The 24,510-nt window shown below is 36.5% G+C and overlaps 1 pseudogene; it reads left to right on the forward strand.

Annotated features, from left to right (window-relative positions):
• The first annotated feature begins 319 nt into the window (after nt 1-319).
• LOC122491025 overlaps nt 320-24,510 on the forward strand; it is a 98,536-nt pseudogene continuing 74,345 nt past the window's right edge.

Here is a 24,510-nt window from a genome sequence, read left to right on the forward strand (position 1 = left end):
GGACTTACAATTAGCCTAGGCGTTGGGAGAGAGAAAAAAAAATTATCTATCTATCTATCTATCTATCTATTATCATCTGTCTTTGCCCTCAAAGGGGCTACTATTGAGTTAGGAAGACAGGACTTCTACCTGAAATAATATTAAATATGATACATAATGATAATGAAGCACCTATTTAACTTCATACTACAAAAGATATATAGGAGCTGAAAGGAGGGCGAAACTAGTGGGATCTTGGTCATCAGAGTAGGCTTCACTATGAAGGGAAGACATGAATTAAGCCATGAGGAATGGATAGATTTGCACACACACAAAAGAGATGGCAGGGATTATGAGTAAAATCGTCAAGTTGGGAATGAAGATGGCACGCTGCATAGAATACAGTCAGAAATATAGTAGGTTGGCTAATATAGTAACAGAGAATGGAGGGAGGCTGGTAAGTCACACAGGGAAGGGTGGATTTAATGTGAGAGAAGGTAGGGAGGCCCTGACAGTGAACGCAATGCAAGTGACTTTCAAGAGCCTGGGTGCAGCCTGGGATGAATTTGAAAGAAGCCAAGACATGAAGAGATCGGCCAAGAGATAACAACCCAGTAACTGAGAGGCCAAGTGCTAAAAGGCGGACTCATATTGTGCCAGTGAGGAGGAGTGGGAAGGCATGGATTCAAAAGATACTTCCATCTTTCAACTAGTGAGTAAATTTTACCTGTGTCTTTAATAAAAAAAGACAGGAACCAATTGTGACCAATACTGTAGCTCACAGTCATATTACTGCTCAGGGCAAAAGGCTGTCACAGCTTTCCACTGGCCTTGAGGATAAAGGAAGACTTCACTGAGAAAACCTAAGAGAATGGTGTATTTTTCTAACCACTTAGATATTCTTTAGGTCCATGAATAAGATTTTCTAGCTTTATTGATATAAAATTAGAATTTTCTTATTAAATGTATTGTTATTTTCTGTTGTTATGATTTTTATCATGTTGTGGTTAAGAAAGGGCTCCAGAATTGGACCACTTGGGTCTTTGAGTCCTGTCCCAATTCTATGACCTTGGGCAAAGCTTAGCTTCCTCGTTTACAAAACAAGAACGCTTTCTTCATTTGAGTGTTAAACGTCTACTTTAATGCACATAAGGGATTTAGAATGCCGTGGAATACAGTGTTCAGTAGATGTTAGTATTATAATTATTTTGAGGTTAGCAGGTTTCCATCTGGCTCAATGAGGAAGTAATGTGTTATTTAATAAATAACGCTAATATGACATGCTATCTATTTGGGAGAAATAATTATTAATTTTTAAGGAAAATAAGAAAAGGAAAATGAAGGAAACCCTATCTCCAAGTTTTTAACATAGCTGTTTCCTCAAAAAGTTCAATTTTTTCCGGTTTCTGGTCCCCAGGTCTTCAGCATCATCTCAGTATCTCAGCTTCTGTTTACCACCCATCAGCTTCATTGTCACCACTGGACAGTGTTCAGGTTACTCAGCCTGGAAACATGGAAGCATTGAGAGGTGATCTCTCTCAGTGTTCCACCAACATGTTTTCAAGTTATTCATCTTTTCTTGATCTTGATTTTCCTTCTGTAAAATGTGGGTTCAGATATATGCTGAACCTATCCCACTTATTATCAAGAAGTTCAGAGGAACAGATGTATTTAAAAGTGCTTTGTAGAGACTAAATACTGTTCAAATGTACTTTATTTTCATCAGTAACACCATATTCTCCATTGTCTACCCTTCACATCCAGCACAGTTAACTGACAACAAAATCAGTTTCATTTTAGGAGTTTTTCTAGTAAAGCCAACCCTGGGGGGAAATGGGAACTGGGTAATATGTGTGCTGGAAAGTTCGCTCTCTGAATTCCCTCTCTTATCTATGCTTGATGCCCCTTCTTGGTAGCCTGCTCCTAGCCTTCCATTATGTGTTGCTTCTCCAGCATCAGTGGCTTTCCATTAAAATCAGACCCCCAAGGAAATTTTCCATTTCATTTTCAGAGAAATTAAATCTCTCCCTCAAGTGACTGGACAAAGGTTTCCAGAGAATCTGATACACACTGTGCCAGTATTCCATTTTGAGTTAGATCAAATGCTTCAGATCAGAACATATACTTCTGGCCTTTCTGGGTCTCTGACAATGCCTAAGGTCTTCTCACTGGCTAGTAATCTGGAGGCCAGTTAGTTTCATGGAGTTGCCAATCCCTGTCATGCTTAGCCCTCTGGCTCTGGGGTAAGAATTCTGCTGGCATTTTCTCAGCACTGTGTAACTGTGTGCTCCCAGACCTGATAGCCTCCTTCTTCTGAGCCCTATGAAATCCCAAATCCACTGTAAACAGCACCTCTCCCTCCTGAGAAATTCCCTTCATTTCCAAACTTAAGTCAAATTTGCTTCCCTCCAAAGCAAACTACCTTTGAGTGGACACTTGAAGTTGGCTTACTTCTACATGTTGATAGACTTCTACTGGCTTCAACTGTGGAGAAAACAGTGCCTGATGGGGCTCATGTGCCAATTTTTTGCTTGTATGAATGTAGTGGTGGCTTTGTCTTGGACCTTCCTCCTACAAAAACCGATATTCAAATACCTCTCTAAACCAGACAAAAAAAAAAGGTACTTATAAGAATATGGGAAAGGGTGGGAATATAAACTAGTGCAGCCACTCTGGAAAACAGTGTGGAGGTTCCTCAAAAGATTAAAAATAGAACCACTCTACAACCCAGCAATTGCACCACTAGGTATTTATCCAAGGGATACAGGTATGCTGTTTCAAAGGGGCACATGCACCCCAATGTTTATAGCAGCACCATCAACAATAGCTAAAGTATGGAAAGAGCCCAAATGTCCATCAATGGATGAAAGGATAAAGAAGATGTGGTGTATACACACACACACACACACACACACACACACACCGGAGTATTATTCAAGAATGAAAAAGAATGAAATCTTGCCATTGGCAACTGCGTGGATGGAACTAGAGGGTATAATGCTAAGCAAAACTAGTCAGTCAGAGAAAGACAAAAATCATATGACTTTGCTCATATGAGGACTTTAAGAGACAAAACAGATGAATATAAGGGAAGGGAAGCAAAAATCACATAAAAACCGGGAGGGGGACAAAACATAAGAGATTCTTAAATATGGAGAGGAAACAGAGGGTTACTGGAGGGGTTGTGGGAGGGAGGATGGGCTAAATGGGGAAGGGCCATCAAGGAATCTACTCCTGAAATCATTGTTGCACTATTTGCTAACTAACTTGGATATAAATTTAAAAAAAAATAATAAATTAAACAAAATGTTAAAAAGAAAAAATATGGGAAAGAGAACTACCGCGTCTACAAAAAAATCAGTACATCGTAAAGTACTCTCTTATGTAAATACTTGATAAAGTCTTTACTCCTACATTGTCGCATTTAAAACTTAAAATTGCCAGGGGGAAGGACAGCTCTTCATCACTGTTAGTCTTTTAAGAAGGAAATTGTGACTCCAAGTGGTAAGTGACGTACTCGAAGTCACCTGGTAAGCGAGAAAGAACTCTGCATTAGACATCTGTTGTCTACTGCTTGTTCAGAACCCTTCTATGGAACTCCAGGATTTCCCAGCTTACAGCATGAATTTTAACAATTTGTATGTCATATGAATATGGGTTTAGAAAAATGCATGTAATTTTATCATATAATTAATTCATTATTTGTACTTTAGGAACATGGCCTAGCACCAACTGTCTCTCTAATCTTGCACTTAAATACAATGACCCTGTAAGAATGGCTTTCTGCACAGCGGAGCCCTCTGAGCTGTCAAGCTCAAATGCTTGTTTCCCGCTTAATGGAGAGGGCTTGCATGGGTGAAATGGTTTTATCCGAACCTAAACCCCTGCCATCAATAAGCGACTGGCCTGAAGGCATGAAGTGACAGAGTAATACTTTCACAATTAATTTCCTTAACTGGCGTTGCTGGTCTTTGGAGACGGGTCTCCTCTATGGGACATTGCTTAGAAGGAAAAGTGAACATTTTTCAGCATACAGTTGTCGCTCCGTTTCTTTAATCCCATGAGGTGAAGTAAATCTGTGTAAGCTTTGCAGTTCTGTGGCTGATTCAACACAGACTCAGAGAAGTCTATTCTCCACCAAATCTAAAGACACTTTTTTTTTTTTTAATAGAGCAGCCAAATCACCTGTCAGGAGAAGATAAGATGACTAAGAAAACTCCCATTTTATTGACAGCCTAAATACAATATTCCATCTTAGTCTCCACAATAGCCCTTTGAAGCCAGCTATCATACTTCTCATTTTTTTAGATTAAAAAGTTGAGGCTCAAGAATTAAGTAACTGAAATAAGGCCATAGAGATAAAATGTGACAGAATTCTGATACACTCTGAATGCCAGGTCTTCCCCTCTTTGCCGCATAGTTTCACAGAAACTACACAGAAGTGTCTTCTCTGGAGCCATCGTGTAGTCATTTTGGAAATGATTCAATTGGAAACCAATCCAATTTCCCAGTTTTAAACAGGTTTACAGTTTAAAACATTATTGCAGGTCGGGCATTGTTTTTCACATGTATTTAAAGGCTGATCTATTCTGTCAGTGGAGCAGTGTGCACTTTCCTTTCTTTCTTTCTTCTTTCTTTCTTTCTTTCTTTCTTTCTTCTTTCTTCTTCTTTTTTTTTTAGGTTATCTGTTTTTTAGAAGGCACTCTATAAACAACATTCTGATTTAGAAAAGAAAGTCTACCTTGAATTTATACTTGGTACCAATTTATGTTGTAACATTACTGACAGTGTCACTTAATTTGCCTAGTTGCCTATGGTCTAAATGTAGGTAATTTACAAACCTTTAACAATTTTCAGCTTTGCTAAATGGTACAGAGAACTGCAATTACATTTAAAATGCACTGGCGCTCTATATGTCAGTAAAAAGCACCTACAAAGACATAATTACAATGTAATTGCCCACAAGTTCATGAAGTAAACATACATTATTAGAAGGCACTCATCTGTTCAATTTAAGTAACATTGCAGCTAACATATTGCATAAATAGGGAGCCATTTTGTGACTAGTTACTGTAATAACAGGAGTTTAAATTAAAATGTGGTGCCTAAGTATATGTATTCTTAAGATCATTTCAGATATGTTACTCAATACCCAGTGGCTTGATTTTAACCTTTAAAAATCGCCTTTTAAATATTATATTCATTTTATGGAAATATTTACAATCAATGCATAGTGTCAGATCTGACTAAAAACTGGTGTTATAGAAAAAAGCTTTTCAAAAAGTTTTAAACCTGAGAAGAAATACACAGATGCATATTTGCCATACATTTAGAAATAGATGCACATATACTAGGATGGCCCATTAAGATCCAATGCTGTATAGGGGCACCTGGGTGGCTCAGTTGGCTGGGTCTCCGACTTCAGCTCGGGTCATGATCTCATGGTTTGTGAGTTCAAGCCCCGTGTTGGGCTCTGTGCTGACAGCTCAGAGCCTGGATGGAGGCTGCTTCAGATTCTGTGTCCCCCTGTCTCTCTGCCCCTCCCCAGCTCTCTCTCTCTCTCTCTCTCTCTCTCAAAAATAAATAAACATTTTTTAAAAATTAGAAAAAAAAGATCTAATGCTATACGGAAAATACAAATCAGTAACTTGGAATCATTAAAGTAATTTTGCACTGCATTATTATACATATATCAGCCCAGCCTTCATATTTTTATCCATCACATCAAATATACAATATGTATGCCAAAGGATCTGACTTGCATATTTTGGAGGAAAAAGATAACATGTACAGAAGTCTTAGAAATCAGCTTTGGCTCAAAACATTTCCATGACTCCCCTAAAATGACTGGCTGATCTTTGTTTGAAATACTATGAGGAAGTAAATGGTAGACGTGGGTGGGGGAAACAGAAGAAAAAGGGAACCACAAATCCAAAGTTGATATCAGCATAATGTATTAGTAGTAATTATATTTGTAGTATAAGACCTTTTGTCCCGAACTTCTCAAAGCACTTAGCAAACTCTGTCTCAATAGCAAACCTAGTCCTAGGTTCAAGAACAAGAAGAAAAGAGATAAGGAAGCACAGTGCTTTATCCAGTTGCCCAGGACAGTCAGATTTTAGCCAAAACAAAAGAGAACAAACTAAACCTTTGGCAATATGTTCCACGAGTGCTTTCTAGGCAAGTGGGGTCTTAGTATTGCAAGATAAAAATCTTATTTCTTGTGTACTCTCCTCCGTCTTAGTCCCCCCGCCAAATAGAGTCAATTCCTGCAAAATAGCATTAATCATTAGAACTCTCCTTGTTTAGTCTAATTAGAGAAAAATAATCAGTTACTTCTATGTAGACACATTATTTTGCAATGCCTCTACACACATGTTTTATTGATATATTGAGGATTTAAACATAATAATTGAGTCATATTAACCTGTATATGAATTCGAATATAATTACTGACTTACCCATTACAGTTTGGACCTGTAGGTTTGTGCCAGTATCTTGTTAGTCTTGCACAGGGCAAAAAAGCCCTTCTCAATTTCAACAATATTTGATAAAAATACATTTGAATTAGTAGAAATGGAAAGGAAGGTTAAACAAGTAAATTCTTACAAAGAATGCAATAAAATAGTCTTTCCTGAATTTATCATTAAGAAATCGTTAAACTCATTTCCTTGTCCAAAGTAATGATGGAAACTTCAAAAGCTTTCTCTTGATCAGAAGAAATGTGGCAAATCCAGCATTACAAGTACTGCCTTCAGCATGTCTTTTTCTGGTTTCTCAGTATTCTTTGGTTTAAGTAGAAAATTTGACCATTGAGTAACATCTATAATCTTCCATTTCCTGTCATATTTTACCAGCACTCTCTCAATGGTCTGCCTTCACCTAGAACTAACCCTTTTTAAAGATTCATTTCCAGCTACTACATTCCAACTTCCAGGTGGAGAACAGTGAATAGGCCACCATACCCTGTCCATGATTCTTCTGACTTCTGACTAGCCACCTGGAACCTGCCCAGCCAGAGCCATGATCAGTACCCACCAGAAGGCTGAAATATGGCTTCTATCTCGGTCCAGGTGTCTTGGGTAGCTGAAGTCATAGCTGAGTAAGTGAAGCTCTATTAGAATCCCATTAGGCAGAGTTCATCTTTTGCTTGTGCATTGGAGTTATCCTTTTACTTGAGACACTTCTGCTCTGCAATCATCTTTTCTCTGTAGAAGCTTGCCAGCATCTTAGCATGGTTCCTATAGGCAAGTATAGGAAATCTATAGGGGAAAGAGAAGGAAGGAGATGGACTTTTCAATCCTGTAAAGCAATGAACACTTCCCTTTTTTGGTAGTTTGAATCTCTTTGGGATAAGCATTATGGCTAACACAGTAGCTGTCTTTGTGGAATGATTTCCAGACTGCTGGGAAGAATTTTTATCCCTCTGAATATCTTGCATGTGTGCATGTATAACATGTTTATTCTCATTTGATAATACCTGGAATTCTGCAGCTAGATATTACTTTGGATGTCTTAAGGAGTGATTTCTTTTAAGGTACAAATGATCATAAGATACATAAGACTTTAAACCTAATTAGTATAATAAGGTTCAAAATCAAAGTTTTGACTCAAAAGTCAATATGATGTGTTAAATTCTAAAGTGAGCTATGAGAAAAAATGTCTATAAGAAGATTTACAAGGGAACACTTGCTTTGTGAGTGCAAGGGATGCATGAGAATTCTTACTTTAAAAGGGCTACTAAGGAGAAAAATACTGTTTGGGTTCTGTTCTGTTCTATTCAAAGAAAGGACCTAAGGATTGCAGCAGGAAGCTAATGCCAAATTTGGATTCTAGAACCTGCAGAATAAATTATAATGGACCCCTCAGTATAGAGTAGTGTCCATTGGGAGGCAGAGGAATAGGCCACTCAGCCTAACAGAAAATCCCTGTCTCTCACCTTTCCACCTTCTCTTTTGAACTTGAAATGACTTAACACAGCAGCTACCAAGTGAAGTAGAAGGTAAGGAAGGGAATTGAACTGTAATCCTTTTAGGATGTTGCAGACAACCACTAACTAGCTTGTGGAAAGGGAAAGAAAGATTTAACTCGTGAGAAAATTTAGTTATTAATTATCTTTTACTGGACACTTCCTAATTACTGAACCAAGAGTGTGTCTAAAAGTGAGCATAAAATTCACGGGATCTGCCCAAATTTCTATCCAGGGAGAGAAACATTTGTCTTATTAAAAACATTTTGAACTGATGGTGAGATGGGAAGATAAAGTTGTACTTGGATTATATCACAAATTGTATTTGTTCAACACATGTATTATAACCACTATTGCTTTGTGTGAGTGGGTTTTCTCCCAAACATCCCTAAATAGGGTAGTTGTCAGGTCAGTGGGCAGTGGAAAGTGGGAATTGGGGGAAATTGGAGAAAAATTAAGAAAGGAAGAAATAGCAAAGAGCACATGATAGGCAGGAAAAGAAGGTACGGGAAGAGCAAAATCAGCAAAGGGAGATGGGAGCATTGGAAGAGCAACATTTTCAGTGGGTTTATTAAGGGAATAAATGAGTAAAAGTGTGAATAGAAAAAATAAGTGAAATAAGTAAATTGCTATCCTTCAGGGAGTTAACTTTGAACTTTCTAGATAGCATACAAATTGCCTCTCCCCGGAAAGATGTATACAATTGAAAAACAAACTATTCCTTGATTTAAACACACAAAGTTGTTATATTTGATTCTGTAGGAAATTCCCAATTGGCTAACTCTTATACTTGCTGTGAAATTCATAGGAGATGAGCAATACAGAACTTTACCTGTGGAGAAAGGTCAGAGTCTGCCTCAGGGTATTATTTCATAGACGTCATGTTTGTACGTATTTATCTTCTTAGAAGGCCAACCATGTTTTCATTAGGAACACCAAACCCATAAGAAGCATTGGCAGGCTGTGTACATAAGTAAATGAAAAGGGATCTTTATCTGTGAAACTGACAAATGCTTTTATTTGCCCTTAAAAGAATGAGATACTATTTAAATTTGAGTATCTTTTTCAAAAACACTGCAGAGCCACATAACGCCTCCCCAGAAGATTCAAGGCTGATTAAAAGCTCCTTGAGAGTATAAAGACTGTTGTTTGCCTTTACTTTTCTTGTAACTTTTCTTGTAAAATATATAAAAAACATACAAAAACATGAATATTTTAAGAGTATTCACTCTATTTATGTATTTGCTTGTTTGTTTTTTAAATGTTTATTGATTTTGAGAGAGAGAGAGAGAGTGGGGAGGGGCAGAGGGAGAGAGAGAGAGAGAGAGAGAGGGAGAGAATCTCAAGCAGGCTCCATGCTGCCTGTGCAGAGTCCTACGGGGGGCCCCATCTCATGAACAATGAGATCATGATCTAAACCAAAATCAAGAGTGGGACATAAGTGACTGAGCCACCCAAGCGTCCCTTTTTTTTACCTTACCCGATGTGGAGCTTGAACTCATGACCCTGAAATCAAGGGCCTCAGGCTCTACTGACTGAGCCAGCCAGAAACCCCATATGTGTATGTTTTAAAAGCACCCTTTTATATATTTTATGTGCATATACCCATGATTCTGGGACCACAGTCAAGATAGTGAATTTATCCATCATCCCCTAAAATTTCCCCTTGCCATCTCTTCTCCTTCCATGTTTCCACCACACACAGGTGACCATTGAACAGCTTCCTGTCACTATCAACTAGCTTGCATTTTCTAGAAGTTCACTTAAACAGAATCATACACATGTTCTTTTTCATTATTTCTAGATTGAACCATGTTGTTATGTGTACCAATAATATTTATTCCTTTTTATTACTGAGTATTATTTCACTGCGTGGATAAACCACAATTTGTTTATCCATTTACCTCTTGGTAAAAATTTGGGTTGTTTTCAGTTTGGGGTTACTCCAGATAAAACTGATATGCATATTCATATACCCATTTTCCTTGAGTGAATATCTAGGAGTGGAATGGCTGAGTCATATGGTAGGTACATGTTTAACTTCTAGGAAACTGCCAAGATTTCTTCCAAAGTGGTTGTGCCTTTTTATATTCATATTAGCAGTGAAGGAGTGTTCCGTTACTCCACATTCACACCAACACTTTGATGTGGTTACTTTTTAAAAATTGTAGCCATCCTAATAGGTGGATAATGTTATTTCATTATGGTTTTAATATGAATTTCCCTAATGAATAATGATGCTGAGCATGTTTTCATGTGTTTTTTTTTACTATCTGTATATCTGCTTGGTGTAGTGCTTATGAAAATATTTTGACTATTTTTATAATTGGGTTGTTTGTTTTCTTCTTACTGGGTTTTGAGATTTCTTTATATATCTAGACACAAGTCCGTCCATTATCAAACATATGATTTACAAACATTTTCTTTCAGTGTATGGCTTGTCTTGTTTTATCCTCCTAGCAGTGTATTTTGAAGAGATGCTCTTAATTTTGATAAATCCAATTTTTTAATATTTTCTTTTTGGATCATGATTTTGGTGTTTTAGATAAGATGTTTTTATTTTATGTTTTTATTTTATGTTTTCTTCTAGAGGTTTTATAATTTTAGGTTATACATTAAGTTCCGTTATTCATTTTGAGTTGAACATTTCCAATGGTAGGAAGTATGATTTTAGGTTCTTTTTTGTTTTTTGGAAGATCAGCTTAATTATTTAAAAAGACCATCTTGTCTTCACAGGATTGCTTTTGCAACAGCATCGAAAGTCAATTGGCTTCATATGTGTGGGGCTGTCTCTGGACCCTTTTGTTTCATAAATCAATGTATCTATCTTGATGTTGATATAGACACTTGATTTTTGTAGCTTTAAAACAAATCTCAAACTTAGGTACTGTTGGTATTCCAACTTAGAATCAGTTTGTCAAATTTTACAAAATAGCCATGCTTGGAGACTGTATTAAATCTAAAAATTGATTTGGAAAGAACTGACGTTATAACAAGTATTAACTATTCTGATCCATGAGCACAGTATGTATTTTCACTTATTTTGGTCTTTAATTACCTTCAGCAATATTTTGTAATTTCTGGTGAACTTAATTTTTGTGTGCCTTATATCAGATTCCTTCCTAAGTACTTTATATTTTTGTTGCTGTTATACATGGCATAATTACTTCAATTTTATTTTTGATTTTTTGTTTTTAGCATGTAGAAATATAATGTAATTTTATGTTGATTTTATACTTTTCACCTTTCTAAACTCACTCATTACTTCTAGTAGCTTTTATTATAGGTTCCATAAGATCTGTTACATATATAATCATGTAATATGTGAGTAAAGACTTGCATTTCTTCCTTTTGATTTTGGATGCCTGGTTTTTTCTTGACTTATTGCATTAGGTCCAACATCTAGTACAATTGGTGAATAGAATGGGTAAAAGTGGATATTCATGTCTTGCTCTCGATTAGGTTTTTACCAGTAAGCATGATGTTGACTGTAGGTTTTGTAGCTGTCCTTCATCAGGTTGAGGAAGTTTCCTTCTGGTTTTAGTTTGCTGATGGTCATAATTTTTTTAATCAAGAATTGATGTTGCATTATGTGAAATATTTCTCTGCCCCTATTGAGATGATGTGTGGTTTTTCTTATTTTGTCAGTTGATACGGTAAACTGTGAGGACTGCATTTTGAATGTTAAACCTTATTCCATAGGCAAATCCCGTTTGCTAATGATGTAAACTGTTTTATACATTGTTTGAGGCCATTTGCTAAAATTGTGTTGAGATTTTTAAAAATTTATATTCATGGAGAATATTGGCATGTCATTTTCTTATAATGTCTTTTTCTAGCTTTAGCGTGAGAGTAATTTTGGCCTCATAAAATGAGTTGGGAAATATTCCCTGATTTTCAATTTTCTGGAAGAGTGTATGTAAAATTGATGTTATTTCTTCTATTCCTTCTATTAAATGCTTGGTAGAATTTTCCAAGGAAGCCATCTGGGCCTAGAGTTTTCTTTGTGGAAAGATTATCAATTCTAAATTCAATTTCTTTAGTTTCTTTAATAAAGATAAGGTTCTCAGGTTATCCAATTTCTGAGTGACCTTTGAAAGTTTATCTCTTTCAAGGAATGTATTCACTTAATCTAAACTGTCAATTTTTTTTCTCAGAGTTGTTCATAATATCCCCTTATCATTTTAATACCTTTAGAATCTTTAATAATGGTCTCCTTTTCTATTCCTGATATTGCTTCTTTGTGTCCTGTTATTTTTTTCTGATCAGGTGACTAGAAGTTTATAAATTTAAATGATCTTCTCAGAGAAGTAGCTTTTGGTTTCCTTTATTTTCTCTATTGATTTTCTGTTATCTATTTCATTGATTTCCTCTTTGAACTGTATTATTTTCTTTCCTGGGCTTTCTCTGAGTTTCGTTTGTTCTTCCTTTTCTATTTTGTAAGGTAGAAACTGAGGTTATTGATTTAAGACCTTTCTTATTTTCTAACATAGGTGTTTAATACTATAGCAAACAAAACTATTAACCTAGCATCTTTACCGACTGGAATTATCTTCCAATATCCGAGTGAGTTTAGTGGTTCTATAAAAAGTTAAACAGAATTATTAAAGATCTAGAAACTCCACTGCTTTAATACAAGGAATATGTTGAAGAAAAGTGTAAGATGGAATTCCAAAGGGAGAGATAAATAAAGAAGGATCTTAAATATCATTCTAAAGAATCCAATCCTTAATTATGAACAAATAAAAGAACCTTGAAGTCTAAATAGAGGTGTGCTGTGATCAAAATTTCACATTACATTAATCTCCCTGGAAGAAGTGTCAGATGAGTTAGCAGGAATCAAAAAATCATAGTCCATGGGCCAATTCCATCCCACGACTTGCTTTTTGTGAATAAAGTGTTATTGGAACACAGCCACGCTTATTTGTTTACATGTTGTGTTACAATGATAGAGTTGAGTAGTTACAACAGAGACCATATGTCCTGCAAAGCTGAAAGTATTTACAATTGAAGACTTTATAGAAAAAGTTTGCCGACCCATGGATTAGAGTGAGTCAAGAATGATTTCACAAACTAATTAGAAAGGTTCTAGCAATAATTTTAATGAGGCACTATAAGAGCCTGACATTTAGCAGGGTTGCTCAAATGTTGAGCATCATTGGACCACGATTTTCACCATTTCCTTCAGCACTAAATCAAAACCAGGAGGCATTTTGTTAACCACCAACTGGTCTCTGCGAATAAAGCAGTATGTGGGCAAAGCAATGTGTGGATTGGCAGTGTTGCTTTGTTCATTCAGCAATGCCTTTCTTGATGCACGCAGTGCTTGTGCTCCCTCAGAAATGAGCCTGAAGCACCTTCTCCAATCTACATCATGGCTCATAAAATAAGTATTCTTCTTCCATAGTTTAGGTGTTCAGAAATTAATAGAATAAGCTATTGAGTATATATCGTCCCTCTGCCTATACTAAGAATGGGTTCCTCCTCTGCAGGTCTCATCCAACTCTAGGTCAAAATCTTTTCACACCCACCTAACGTAGTCATTCTCTTTCTGATTGTGTGCTGTTGAATTATGAAGCCAAACGGTGCCAATGGATCAGGAATTGGGCCAACAGCTTGCCTTGTTTTCTTCTGAGCATACTTGGCACTTTACAGATGGTTTTATATGTTTCTTGGCAATGTGTGACTTGCAAATTGCTCTACTGTGAAGGAAAGGGTAAATCTTGACCATTTTCTATTTTAGCAGAAAAACTCAATTTCATGCTAAAAAGCATGATTTGAGGATTGTTCTGGAGAAATCTGATTGTTTTACCAGTAAGGTCATTTTGCTTTTAAAACTGGCATACAAGTCTTCACAGTTTTATGTCACTATTTGAACGTACTTTATAACAGACAATGCCCTGAAGAGCAGAATGGTCTCTGGCTATCTGAATAAAAACCAATTTGGAGATATTACACGCTACATTTGTATTTCTAGTGTTCCTTATCATTTTCTTTAAAGACATTGTGATACATTCCCTGATTTCTACACATACAGATTTACAGTTTATAATCTCACTGGAGCATTGTTCAATATTTAAAACTACGGCATTATTCTGAATACCGCTATTTGATTTTCGAGTCCTTTGCTCCTCAATGAACAACTCTGGAGCCATTTATAGTTTTCAAAATTAGGGACTTATAATCTATTAGTTAAAATAAAAAAAAAACAGATTTAGCATATGGGAAATATATAACAGCAGGAAAAAAAATCCAGATGAGCTGGGTCCTGATAAATAAGTACAGCTGAGATAAACTGATAAACACTTTCTTTGCTGTACCTTCACAACCCCTAATATTGAATAATATTGAATAATATTGAACAATACTGTAAAGATTATTATTAAGCAAGTGATGGGATTTTGTATGATAATCTTAATCAGCTTCCTTTTTTAAACTACTGAAATGCCTGTGGAAAAAAAAAATTTGTAGTTGGTTTTTACATCCAAACTACCTAACTCTGTGTGAACTGCTTGATCAATTGACCATTTTGTGAAATTCCAAATTATAAATTTTGGTTAATACTTAAGTATTACTTAAGTTAATTAAGTTAATTGGTTAATACTAAGTAATACTTAAGTAATGTATAAAAGCTATTCAAAAAGTTTATTCAACTCTGTGGCTAATCTGCCATATATTTCAAAATTAAGTGAGAAATTGTATATGAATCACACGTAGGGTAGTATAATAATTTTAACTTTTAATAAAATATTTTAATCCAATATCCAAAATATTATCATTTCAATATGCAATGAATTTCAAAAATGAGATACTTGACATTCTCTTTTCATTCTAAATCTTTGTAACCTAGTGTGTATTTTGCATATACAGCATATTTCAACTCAAACTAACCACATTTTAGCTGCTCAACAGCTACATGTGGTTTTACATTAAAGAAAATTAGGGAAAGAGAGGATATGTTATCTTTGTCCCCACCCCATGTTGCTACTAATTATATAATTTCTTTCGCTTTGTAAAGTCTTTTCACATTGGTTACCTCATTTGATAGGAATATACCTTGCCTTGAATAATGGGTTAGATTTTAAGAGGTGGCTAAAATTCCCACCAAGGGGAAACCCACGGGCAGAAGCAACAAGGAAGGAAAACAGGGGTTTATTAGGAAATTAGAAGTCAGGGAGATAAACCTAAGAAAATATATCAGTCAAGCCCTCAAGCCAGACCAGGCAGACTGGGTGTTATTTGCCAGGTGGTAGGGAGAAACCAAGGTTGTGAACAAGAAAGGGACAAAGTCAGATTAAACAGACAGCTGAGTACAGCATGAAACAGTGAGAGAGACTAGAAGGAGTTTCTTAGGAAATTAACGCGTCAAATCTCAGGAAACGATCTAGATAGAAGTATGCACAGAAGAGAGAGCCTAGCAGTGTCTGGTACCCAGGAGATCCCAATATTAGCTCCTTTCCTCCTTTGGAGATTAGGGAGTTTTTAAAAGGACCTTTTAGAAAGAGATTTCTCTCTCTTACCCTCAACTAACAAATATTTTGCATACCTACTACCTGCCAAGGAATGTGATTGACCCTGAAGATACAGAAGAGAGTAAGTCAGGTAGGGTTCCTGGCCTCTTAGATCTTACATTTCCTTAAGAGAGACAAAAAGGAATAGATAAACAAAACGATCTCACATTGTGATAACTACAATAAAAAAATAATCATGGAGATGAGTGACCAGGGAAGGGCACTTGGAAGTGGTGGCAGTTAAGCTGAGATCTAAAGAATGAAAGGAGCTGGATTTGCAAGAGGCCAGGTCCAGAGTGTTCCATGTGCAGAATCCTGGGGGCATGAAAGAACTTGAGGTGTTCAAGGAACTGAAGAAAAAAAAAAAAACCTAAAGAGCATAATTTGGGTGGGGACTATTGCAGAAGTTATAGTGAAAGGGGCAAATGAGTGGGTCATGGTGAGTCTGTAGACCATGACAAGGAACTGGATTTTATTTTAAGAGGAATAAGACATCACTAAATTGTAGTGCTTGAAAGGTTGTAGACAAGTGAATGACAGGATTTCCATTTTAAGATCACTCTTGCTGCAGTGGGGAAAAAACTGCTTAAGGCTGATAAAGGTGGAAACTGGGATAGATTTCAGTTAGAAAGCAAGCAGAAGAGGGCAGGTAAGGGATGATGGTGGCACGGCTGAAGTTAAGAAAGGTCCTAGGGAAAATGAATGACCCCCTCCAATGTTCTTGCAAAAAGAATCCTGTATGATTGTGCCACAAAACTTCAGATGAAATGGAGGATGCGGTTTTGCCCTATTATGCATTTTTTCTTGAGGAAATGCTGCTAAAAAGTCAACGTGAAACTAAATTTTTGTTTATTCTAGACATTAGAACATACTTACAATCTTAATCCCCTTTATTTTTTTTTTAATTTGTAATGTTTATTTTTGAGACAGAAAGAGAGACAGCATGAGCGAGGGAAGGGCAGAGAGAAGGAGAAACAGAATTTGAAGCAGGCTCCAGGCTCTGAGCTGCCAGCATAAAGCCCGACGCGGGGCTCCACCTCACGAACCATGAGATCGTGACCTGAGCCGGAGTCAGACGCTTGACCAACGAAGCCACCCAGGCGACCCGGATGATTTCCAAAATGTAATTTTCAGTTTCATTTTAGTTAAGGTGGTTAGAAAGCTTGCCCAGGAAAATAGGCAGCTATTAGGACTCCATGCAAGAGGTACAGCCAAACCCAAGACCCTGAGATGGGAGGGGGATTGCCATAATCAAGGAACAGAAGGTAGCCCAGTGGCTGGAGCAGAGCAAATATCCATCAGCACATGGTATGTGGTTCGTATTTAAGCAATGATCATGAGCTACCTCCTCAGTAAGAAACAAACAGAGAAAGGTTTCTTGCTACCCCACACTACAGCATTTAATTTATTTTTTACAGTTGCCTCACAAAAGCTGACAAAATCTTCATTACTTCTGGTGAACTAAGAGCAGAAACACTGGTCCTAAAAAGGACGACTACTTCTAGAGGGTGCCTGTGTGTTCCTAAAGACGTGAAAATAACGCTCTTTATGGTTTGAAAACCGTTTACGCCCTGAGACACTTTGTTCAACACCCTTAAATATCAAATTCTGGAAAATTTTGAGGAACTTTCCCCTGCAGCAATTGTCCAAGCCACTTCACGGGTGACACGGCCTCACCCTGCCCTGGGCCCATCACACAACAACAAAGCAGCTTCTTTCACCAGATGGTACACGCGAGCTCCCTAAACTCAAACCCTGAAGGAGACAGGAAAACTATTATAAAAAATTTAAAGTAAAGAGTAAATACAGGTAAACAAATGTATAGGATGATCATTTAAAGCGCTGTCTATATGTTTTTTTCCTGTTCCATTCCATCGAGGGCTTAAAGAGGCCTAAATGAATACTAGTGGTACAAGAGGCTGATATTAATAACCAAAGGAATCTGATGAGCAGGAAAACGTCATTAAGGAAAAAAAGTCTTTTCTCCCCCCTTATGCTAAGTGTTTTTATAGAATTAAGAGTACTAGGTTTTGATTTTGGTTCAATTTTTCTGGTAGCTAAAAACAAAATCATGGCATTATTTATCTGAAAGAATTACTACTGGACTATCCAATACCCAAATGAGGATGCTGGAAATCTCTGTCTTATTGAGGTCCTACTGACAAAACCTTCCTACCATAGTGGAGCTATTCTTATATTCATTCACTGCCTGATATATTATATATAATAAATAACAAGTGTTGAATGAGTCACTCATCTGTTATCACCTTCTACTGCCTTAAAGTGTTCATTTTTAAAGTTATTACTCAAGTTTTAAGACATTTTAAGATAAGCCACACAAAGTACCTATCTAATAAAAGATTGTCTTGGTAAAAATTACATGTGTGATAGACTGATGGGAAAGGTATTTTGGAAATAGCCAGACTTTCTTTTCCTCTTTAATCATATCCCATTATACTTAAAAGTAAGGATATTTCTTTTCCTATGTGTAACTATGTGATATTTCCATAGACTAGTAAATATGCTTAAATACTTCTGCATTAGGAACAAATTAGGGCAAAACAAAATTCTGAAAAAGTTATGATTGTTAGGTTCATTTTCAAAAACTCAGTTGGATTAAGATAGCCTTTCAATCCAAATATTGATCAGGTAACAATTTTACATCCAGACCTCAAGAATTACCTGGCTCCTGGCCGTATCTACTTCATCATCATTTTTAAGTACAACGTTAACAAAAACACTCAGAAAGTTTAACACATGATGCTGTGTTACGGGTGAAAACAAGTGTGAGAAGTACTCACTGACATCCAACAGTTAATCATTTGGTTGATCAGAGAACACATAGATAATTATAATAGAGTAGAAACAATCAAATGGAAAGGACTTGATAATCATTTAGTATCTAAGTTAGAGGTACCACTGATCTGTTCTATCACAAACTAACACCAATAGATGCAATGAAATGTCTACTTCCCTCGCCAATTAAAAGACTCATATGCTAAAATAGAAATACTGAAACTTCAGAGATGAAGGAACATGTGTGAAAATTGGAAAAATGCCCAGAGAGTTGCGTAGAGATATGATCTGTAGGAGTTCTAATACAAAACCTTACACTGGAAATGCTTAAAGCATCTCTTGCCTACATACCTGTCAGCTGTATGTATAATGTATAACTTTGAGAAGATACATTAGAACATTAATAATTAAGCATAGCATTAAATTCAGGATATATCCTAATAGACCTTTATAGGTGTGTTACTTTTTTACATTAAGAATGAGAAGCAGTATGTTAGTAATTAAGTAAATATTATAGTAAGTATAACTTATACTGGAAGCTTACCACTCCCCAGGGAACAGATATTTAATTTGTGGCCGTGATAATAACAGCCTAATGAACTTCACATCTTTCAGGAGAGCTTAATAAACTTCAAAGAAGACAAAACAAGAATGTCTGAGTAAAAGTACATCCTTAGCCTTTCATTAGGCAAAATGAGCATGAGTCCTGGCCCAGCATGGCTTCCAAAGTTAGCACTCCCAACTACAAAGCAAATGTATGCAGAGAAATGTACAACAAAAGACATAGCTTTTAAAGCTCCGGTTGCATTTCCACAAATGTTGCTTACAAAAGCCACCATTCTCTGTGTTAACAAAAAGTTGTGGATCCGTTCTTCACTAAATCCTCTTTTCTTGCATAATCCACCTTGTGCACTTTAGCTTGAGTGTGTTTTATCTGATCTAATCCTGGGCTCATTCACTCTCAGATAGAAGCAACAGGATTATTTCATACTTAAAGAGGTCCAATCTTTATGCGATCCATAAGAGGACACCTGGCTGATACAGAATTTAAGCAAAAGATTAACCAGGTGCTCGAGACACATAATGATTTCAAATCTAATAACAGTTTATGATAAAAAGAATTGCTGTCAGACCATATCAAAAATACATTTTAAAATGCACGCATTGTCTATTCAAGTATTATATAGAAATTTTAATGCATGTAATGTTCACACACCTATACACATAAGAGTATTCATTTCAAGAAAAGAATGCACATTTTATTAGGAATTTTATGACCCAAAGCGCCTGTTCACATTTTCATTCATGTCTTTCTTTCATATTCAGCACATCTACAGATTAAAATGGTTTGAGTAGGGCTAGGCTTTGTAGCTTAGCAAATCAGTCCCTGGTTTTCTCTTTTAATGCAGTGGACAAGAAAGCTCAATAGAAAATAATCTAAGCCCCCATGAAGCTAGAAAACATGGATTAGTATTAAGTAAGTCTAGCTTCCTTGGTTTGGCTCTACAGGACCATTACATTATAATATGCGTGTGCGTGTGTGCACATGTGTTGTGTTTGTGCATATATACTTTAAGTTTGTTGATTGATTACATAGACATTTCCTGTGGGGCTCAGATGCTAGCGTCTCATTACTAACTTGTCAAAGGATCATATTCACTTATATGAAACACAGTTTTCTGATTCCAGAATCTGCCAGTGTTTTAAATACAAAAGAGTTAAGTTAAAGCCAGAACTATAGAAATATTCTTTTGACGATAAAATCTATATAAAAATCTATACAATCGCTGTATCTTTTTTCCTTTGAAGTTTACATTCTAGTTATTTTTAAAAGGAAGAAAGTATCAAGACACTCCAAGAAAACAGAGGACAATAGTAACACTGATGTATATCTTGGAGAGTACCTCTTGGTTTTTACATCTGCATTGGAGAAGTGGGGTGTGACTGGTATATGGGACAGATTGAGAAGTACAACAATAGCAACAATGTTTGCTGGATATTTCAACATGTTGAAATTTGTTAAATAAAATTAATCATCCAAAGAACTGAAAGGCCAATTCCATGTGGAAATAATGTAGGTCAAAATTCTATCTCTTTAAGTATGACTCACCAAAAGTCACCTCTCAAATGATTAAAACTTTCTCATCTCCCTGAGGCTCACTTTCTTTACCTGCAAAATGAAGGAGATGGAGTGACTCTTAATTTTGTTTTTATTTTAACGTTAATCTCCAATAAAGATCCCTACATTTCACTGGTGGGAGAATACATTCCAGATATTTTCTACTATTTTAGAGTGATACATCAGTTAATGAATCTTCTAGGAATAAGTAGGTTTCATAGCATAGTTAACAGTGCTATTGAAGTAACAATAAATTATGAGGAGCTGTGTTTCTGTGATTGTTCAGTGCAGTAATTTGGTTTCCACCAGGGTCGGTGTCAGTATAGATGTGCAGAACATAATAATCCTCAGGAAAAATGTTAAGGTGAAGTTACCTTACCAGGTTACAAAAAATTACATTACATGATTTGAAATGTATACTATATTGCTTATACTGAATTTATAAATTTGGTCTTCAAAACTAATATTGAAAATTTATGAGAAAAAATTAAAAACTAAAGGCTAAGTTTACGATGTCAATACTTAATCAACTGATTCATTCCAGTTTAAAAAAATAACTGATCGCAGCGCCTGGGTGGCACAGTCGGTTAAGCGTCCGACTTCAGCCAGGTCACGATCTCGCGGCCCGGGAGTTCGAGCCCCGCGTCAGGCTCTGGGCTGATGGCTCACAGCCCGGAGCCTGTTTCCGATTCTGTGTCTCCCTCTCTCTCTCTGCCCCTCCCCCGTTCATGCTCTGTCTCTCTCTGTCCCAAAAATAAATAAACGTTGAAAAAAAAAATTAAAAAAATAAAAAAATTAAAAAATAACTGATCTTTTTCTTTGGCAATATATTTGCAAAATCATAAAATCATTTCACCTTTAAAATAATTGTCATGTTAACACAACTAAGATACATGTCACAGGTAGAAAAAAAATATGTAAAATTAGTTCTCTAGCTTAAAGTGAGTGATGGTCACATCCTCATCAAATATGACCACTTATCATTGACTTAGTTGGGCCAAGCCTTTTTATTCTTATTAATCAATAGATCAGAAAATTGGTCTCTTGAAGACAATTAATATTCAGGTACATAGTGAACTTCCCTGCAGTCAATCCTGGGCATAGGTAACTTAGATTTCATTGGCGAAATGGAAAATGAAACGAAAGTGAATTTTAAATGTATATAGAGAGAGTGGCATTAAAATATACCATGAACTTAGAAGGAAATCCAAAGAGAAAATGTGTGGAACGGTGAGGCTGGAGAAGAAGAGTTGCCTATATTGCCTACATACAAATCAATTAAACATAAGTGGTTAGAATATAGAAGGAATAATCAGCACCCAAAATAGACAAGGCACTGTGTGTATATATACATAATTGTGTCACTGTCTGTTGGTAGATGTCATGATAATAATAGGTTAACATTTGGTTACTGATTATTATTTACTCAGTACTAGTTCAAACACTTTACACGCTCTATCTCATTAATCCCTAGGCTACGCAAATGAAATTTAAGTATCATTTTTCTCTCTGTTTTACAATTGAGGAAACAAAAACTTAAAAACTCCAAGTATGTCACCTCATGGCAAGTCTAACTCCTTCTTGCACTTCACCATTCAGAATATACGTCACTTCAGTAGGCTGGAAAGATCTCTTCCATTCTACAGAAAGCTGCTTAAGTCCATACAAAGTCACCTTTGCCAAAACTACTGACAGTGTACCAGAAGAAGTGGAAGAATCCTACCAGTATTTATGTCATTACTTAAATTACCTCTCAGATACCTTATGGAAGTAGCCCAAATATCCATCAATTGATGAACTGATAAGAAAGATTTGGTATATACGTACAATGGAATATTATTCAGCCATAAAAAAAATCTTGCCATTTGCAATGACATGGATGGAGGTAGAAAGTACAATGCTGAGCAAAATAAGTCAGTCAGAGAAAGACAGATACCATAGGATTTCACTCACATGGAATTTAAGAAACGAAACAAATAAGCAAATGGGGAAAAAAAGAGAGAAAGACAAGTTAAGAAATAGACTCTTAATTATAAAGAACAAACTGATAGTTACCAGAACCGGGGCGTGGGGAGATGTGTTAAATAGGTGATGGGGATTAAGGAGTGCGCATGTCATGCTGAGCACCAGATGTTGGATATGGAAGCGTTGTATCACTATATTGTACACCTGTAGTTAACTGTACACTGTATATTAACCAACTGGAATGAAAATAAAATTTGAAAAATATTATCCGTGAAATACTTTCTCTAATTTGTTCGTTACTGTTTTTTAAATTCTTTTTTTCATTAGTTTCCTAATCACATAAAAAAATAAAGCAAACAAACAAATACCCAACATCACGAAAAGGTTGTTTAAATACTGCTGCCAGGTAACATATAGAATGCCCAGTTAAATTTGAATTTCATATATCCAAGAAAATTATTTAACTGGATGTCTTGCTCTGATTTGCAAATTATAGCAAACTTACTTTTTACATTTTTTACTATGTCAGTTTCCTATAACTGCAGTAATAAATTACCACAAACTCAGTCCTTAAGACATCAATTTCTTCTGTTACAGTTCTGGTAGTCAAAAGTCTAAAATCAAGGTTTTGGCAAGGCTGTGTTCCTTCTGGAGGCTTCAGAGGACAATCTATTTCCTTGTCTTCTCTACCTTCTAGAGGTTGCCCACTTTCCTTGCTCATGGCTCCTGTCTCCCTTCTCACAGTCTACCACCTAGAATCTTCTCTCATCTCTGAACTCCTGTCTCCTTCTTATAAGGACCCTGTGGTAACACTGAGCCCATCCAGATAATTCAGTGTAATCTTCCCATCTCAAAACCTTTAATTTAACTACACCTATAAAGTTTTTTTTTTCCATTTTTTTTAACGTTTACTTATTTTTGAGACAGAGAGAGACAGAGCATGAATGGGGGAGGGGCAGAGAGAGAGGGAGACAGAATGGGAAGCAGGCTCCAGGCTCTGAGCTGTCAGCACAGAGCCCAACGCGGGGCTCCAACTCGCGGACCGTGAGATCGTGACCTGAGCTGAAGTCAGACGCTCAACCGACTGAGCCACCCAGGCGCCCCTATAAAGTTTTTTTTTAAGTGTAAGGTAACATATTTACAAATTCTGGGGATTAGGACGTGGAGATTTGGGGGCCATTATTCTATCTAACACGCGTAGTTTCTTAAACTTGCTAAAATACTTTATCTGTTGCTATGCAGTTTTTCTTGGACCCCATCCTTGCTCCTGAGTTTACTTTTTCTCTTGCTAATTTGGATGCTGCACTGATTCTTTCAGTAAGAGTCTGTGCCTGGTAGAGCCCCCTGACTATATGGATTGGAAAATGTGTTGTCATTGCTACCCATTCACTCATACTTTGTATTTGACCATACTGTGATTTTACTCTGTCCTCAGCCACTCTTGTGAGTCAGGCCAGACCAATCAGAGAGCATTGTTCTTGATTAGGCAGGTGTCCTGTCAATGTCAAAAAGATATACTGATACTTTTGATGAGATTATTGGAAGAGATCCATCCTAGGGGGATTTAAACCAAAGATGACTGCTGTCTTGAGAATGGAAACTATCTGGTAATGGAGCCAACACTCCAGAGAACAGAGTTAAGGATGGAAAGAAACCTCGCTTTGTGACCCTAGATCAAGTTACCAGAAGCCAAAAATTCCCCTAGACTTTTCAATTAGATGCTCCAATAAATTTTCTTCTTTGTTTAAGCCAGTTTGCCTAATTTTCTCTTTACTTGAAATAAAAAGAAACCCATAAATGTATTAAAGTCCATTATTTACATGTTGATGTATTTTATAGTATTTTAATGTTTTTAACGTTTATTTATTATTGAGAAACAGAGAGACAGAGCTGGAACAGGGGAGGGTCAGAGAGAGGGAGACACAGAATCCGAAGCAGGCTTCAGGCTCCGAGCTGTTAGCACAGAGCCCAACGCAGGGCCCGAACTCAAGGAGATCATGACCTGAGCCGAAGTTGGACGTTCAGTCGACTGAGCCACCCAGACACCCCATGTATTTTATAGTATTTTAAACAACCACCAGTTAATTTTAAGGGAGGGAAAAAAATGAAACCCATAGTTTGCATATGTGTTAATACTGATTCAGAGATCCATACCGTCGATTTCTCTCCTA

Source organism: Prionailurus bengalensis, chromosome C2 (genome assembly GCF_016509475.1).
Source record: "Prionailurus bengalensis isolate Pbe53 chromosome C2, Fcat_Pben_1.1_paternal_pri, whole genome shotgun sequence".
Lineage (NCBI taxonomy): Eukaryota > Metazoa > Chordata > Mammalia > Carnivora > Felidae > Prionailurus > Prionailurus bengalensis.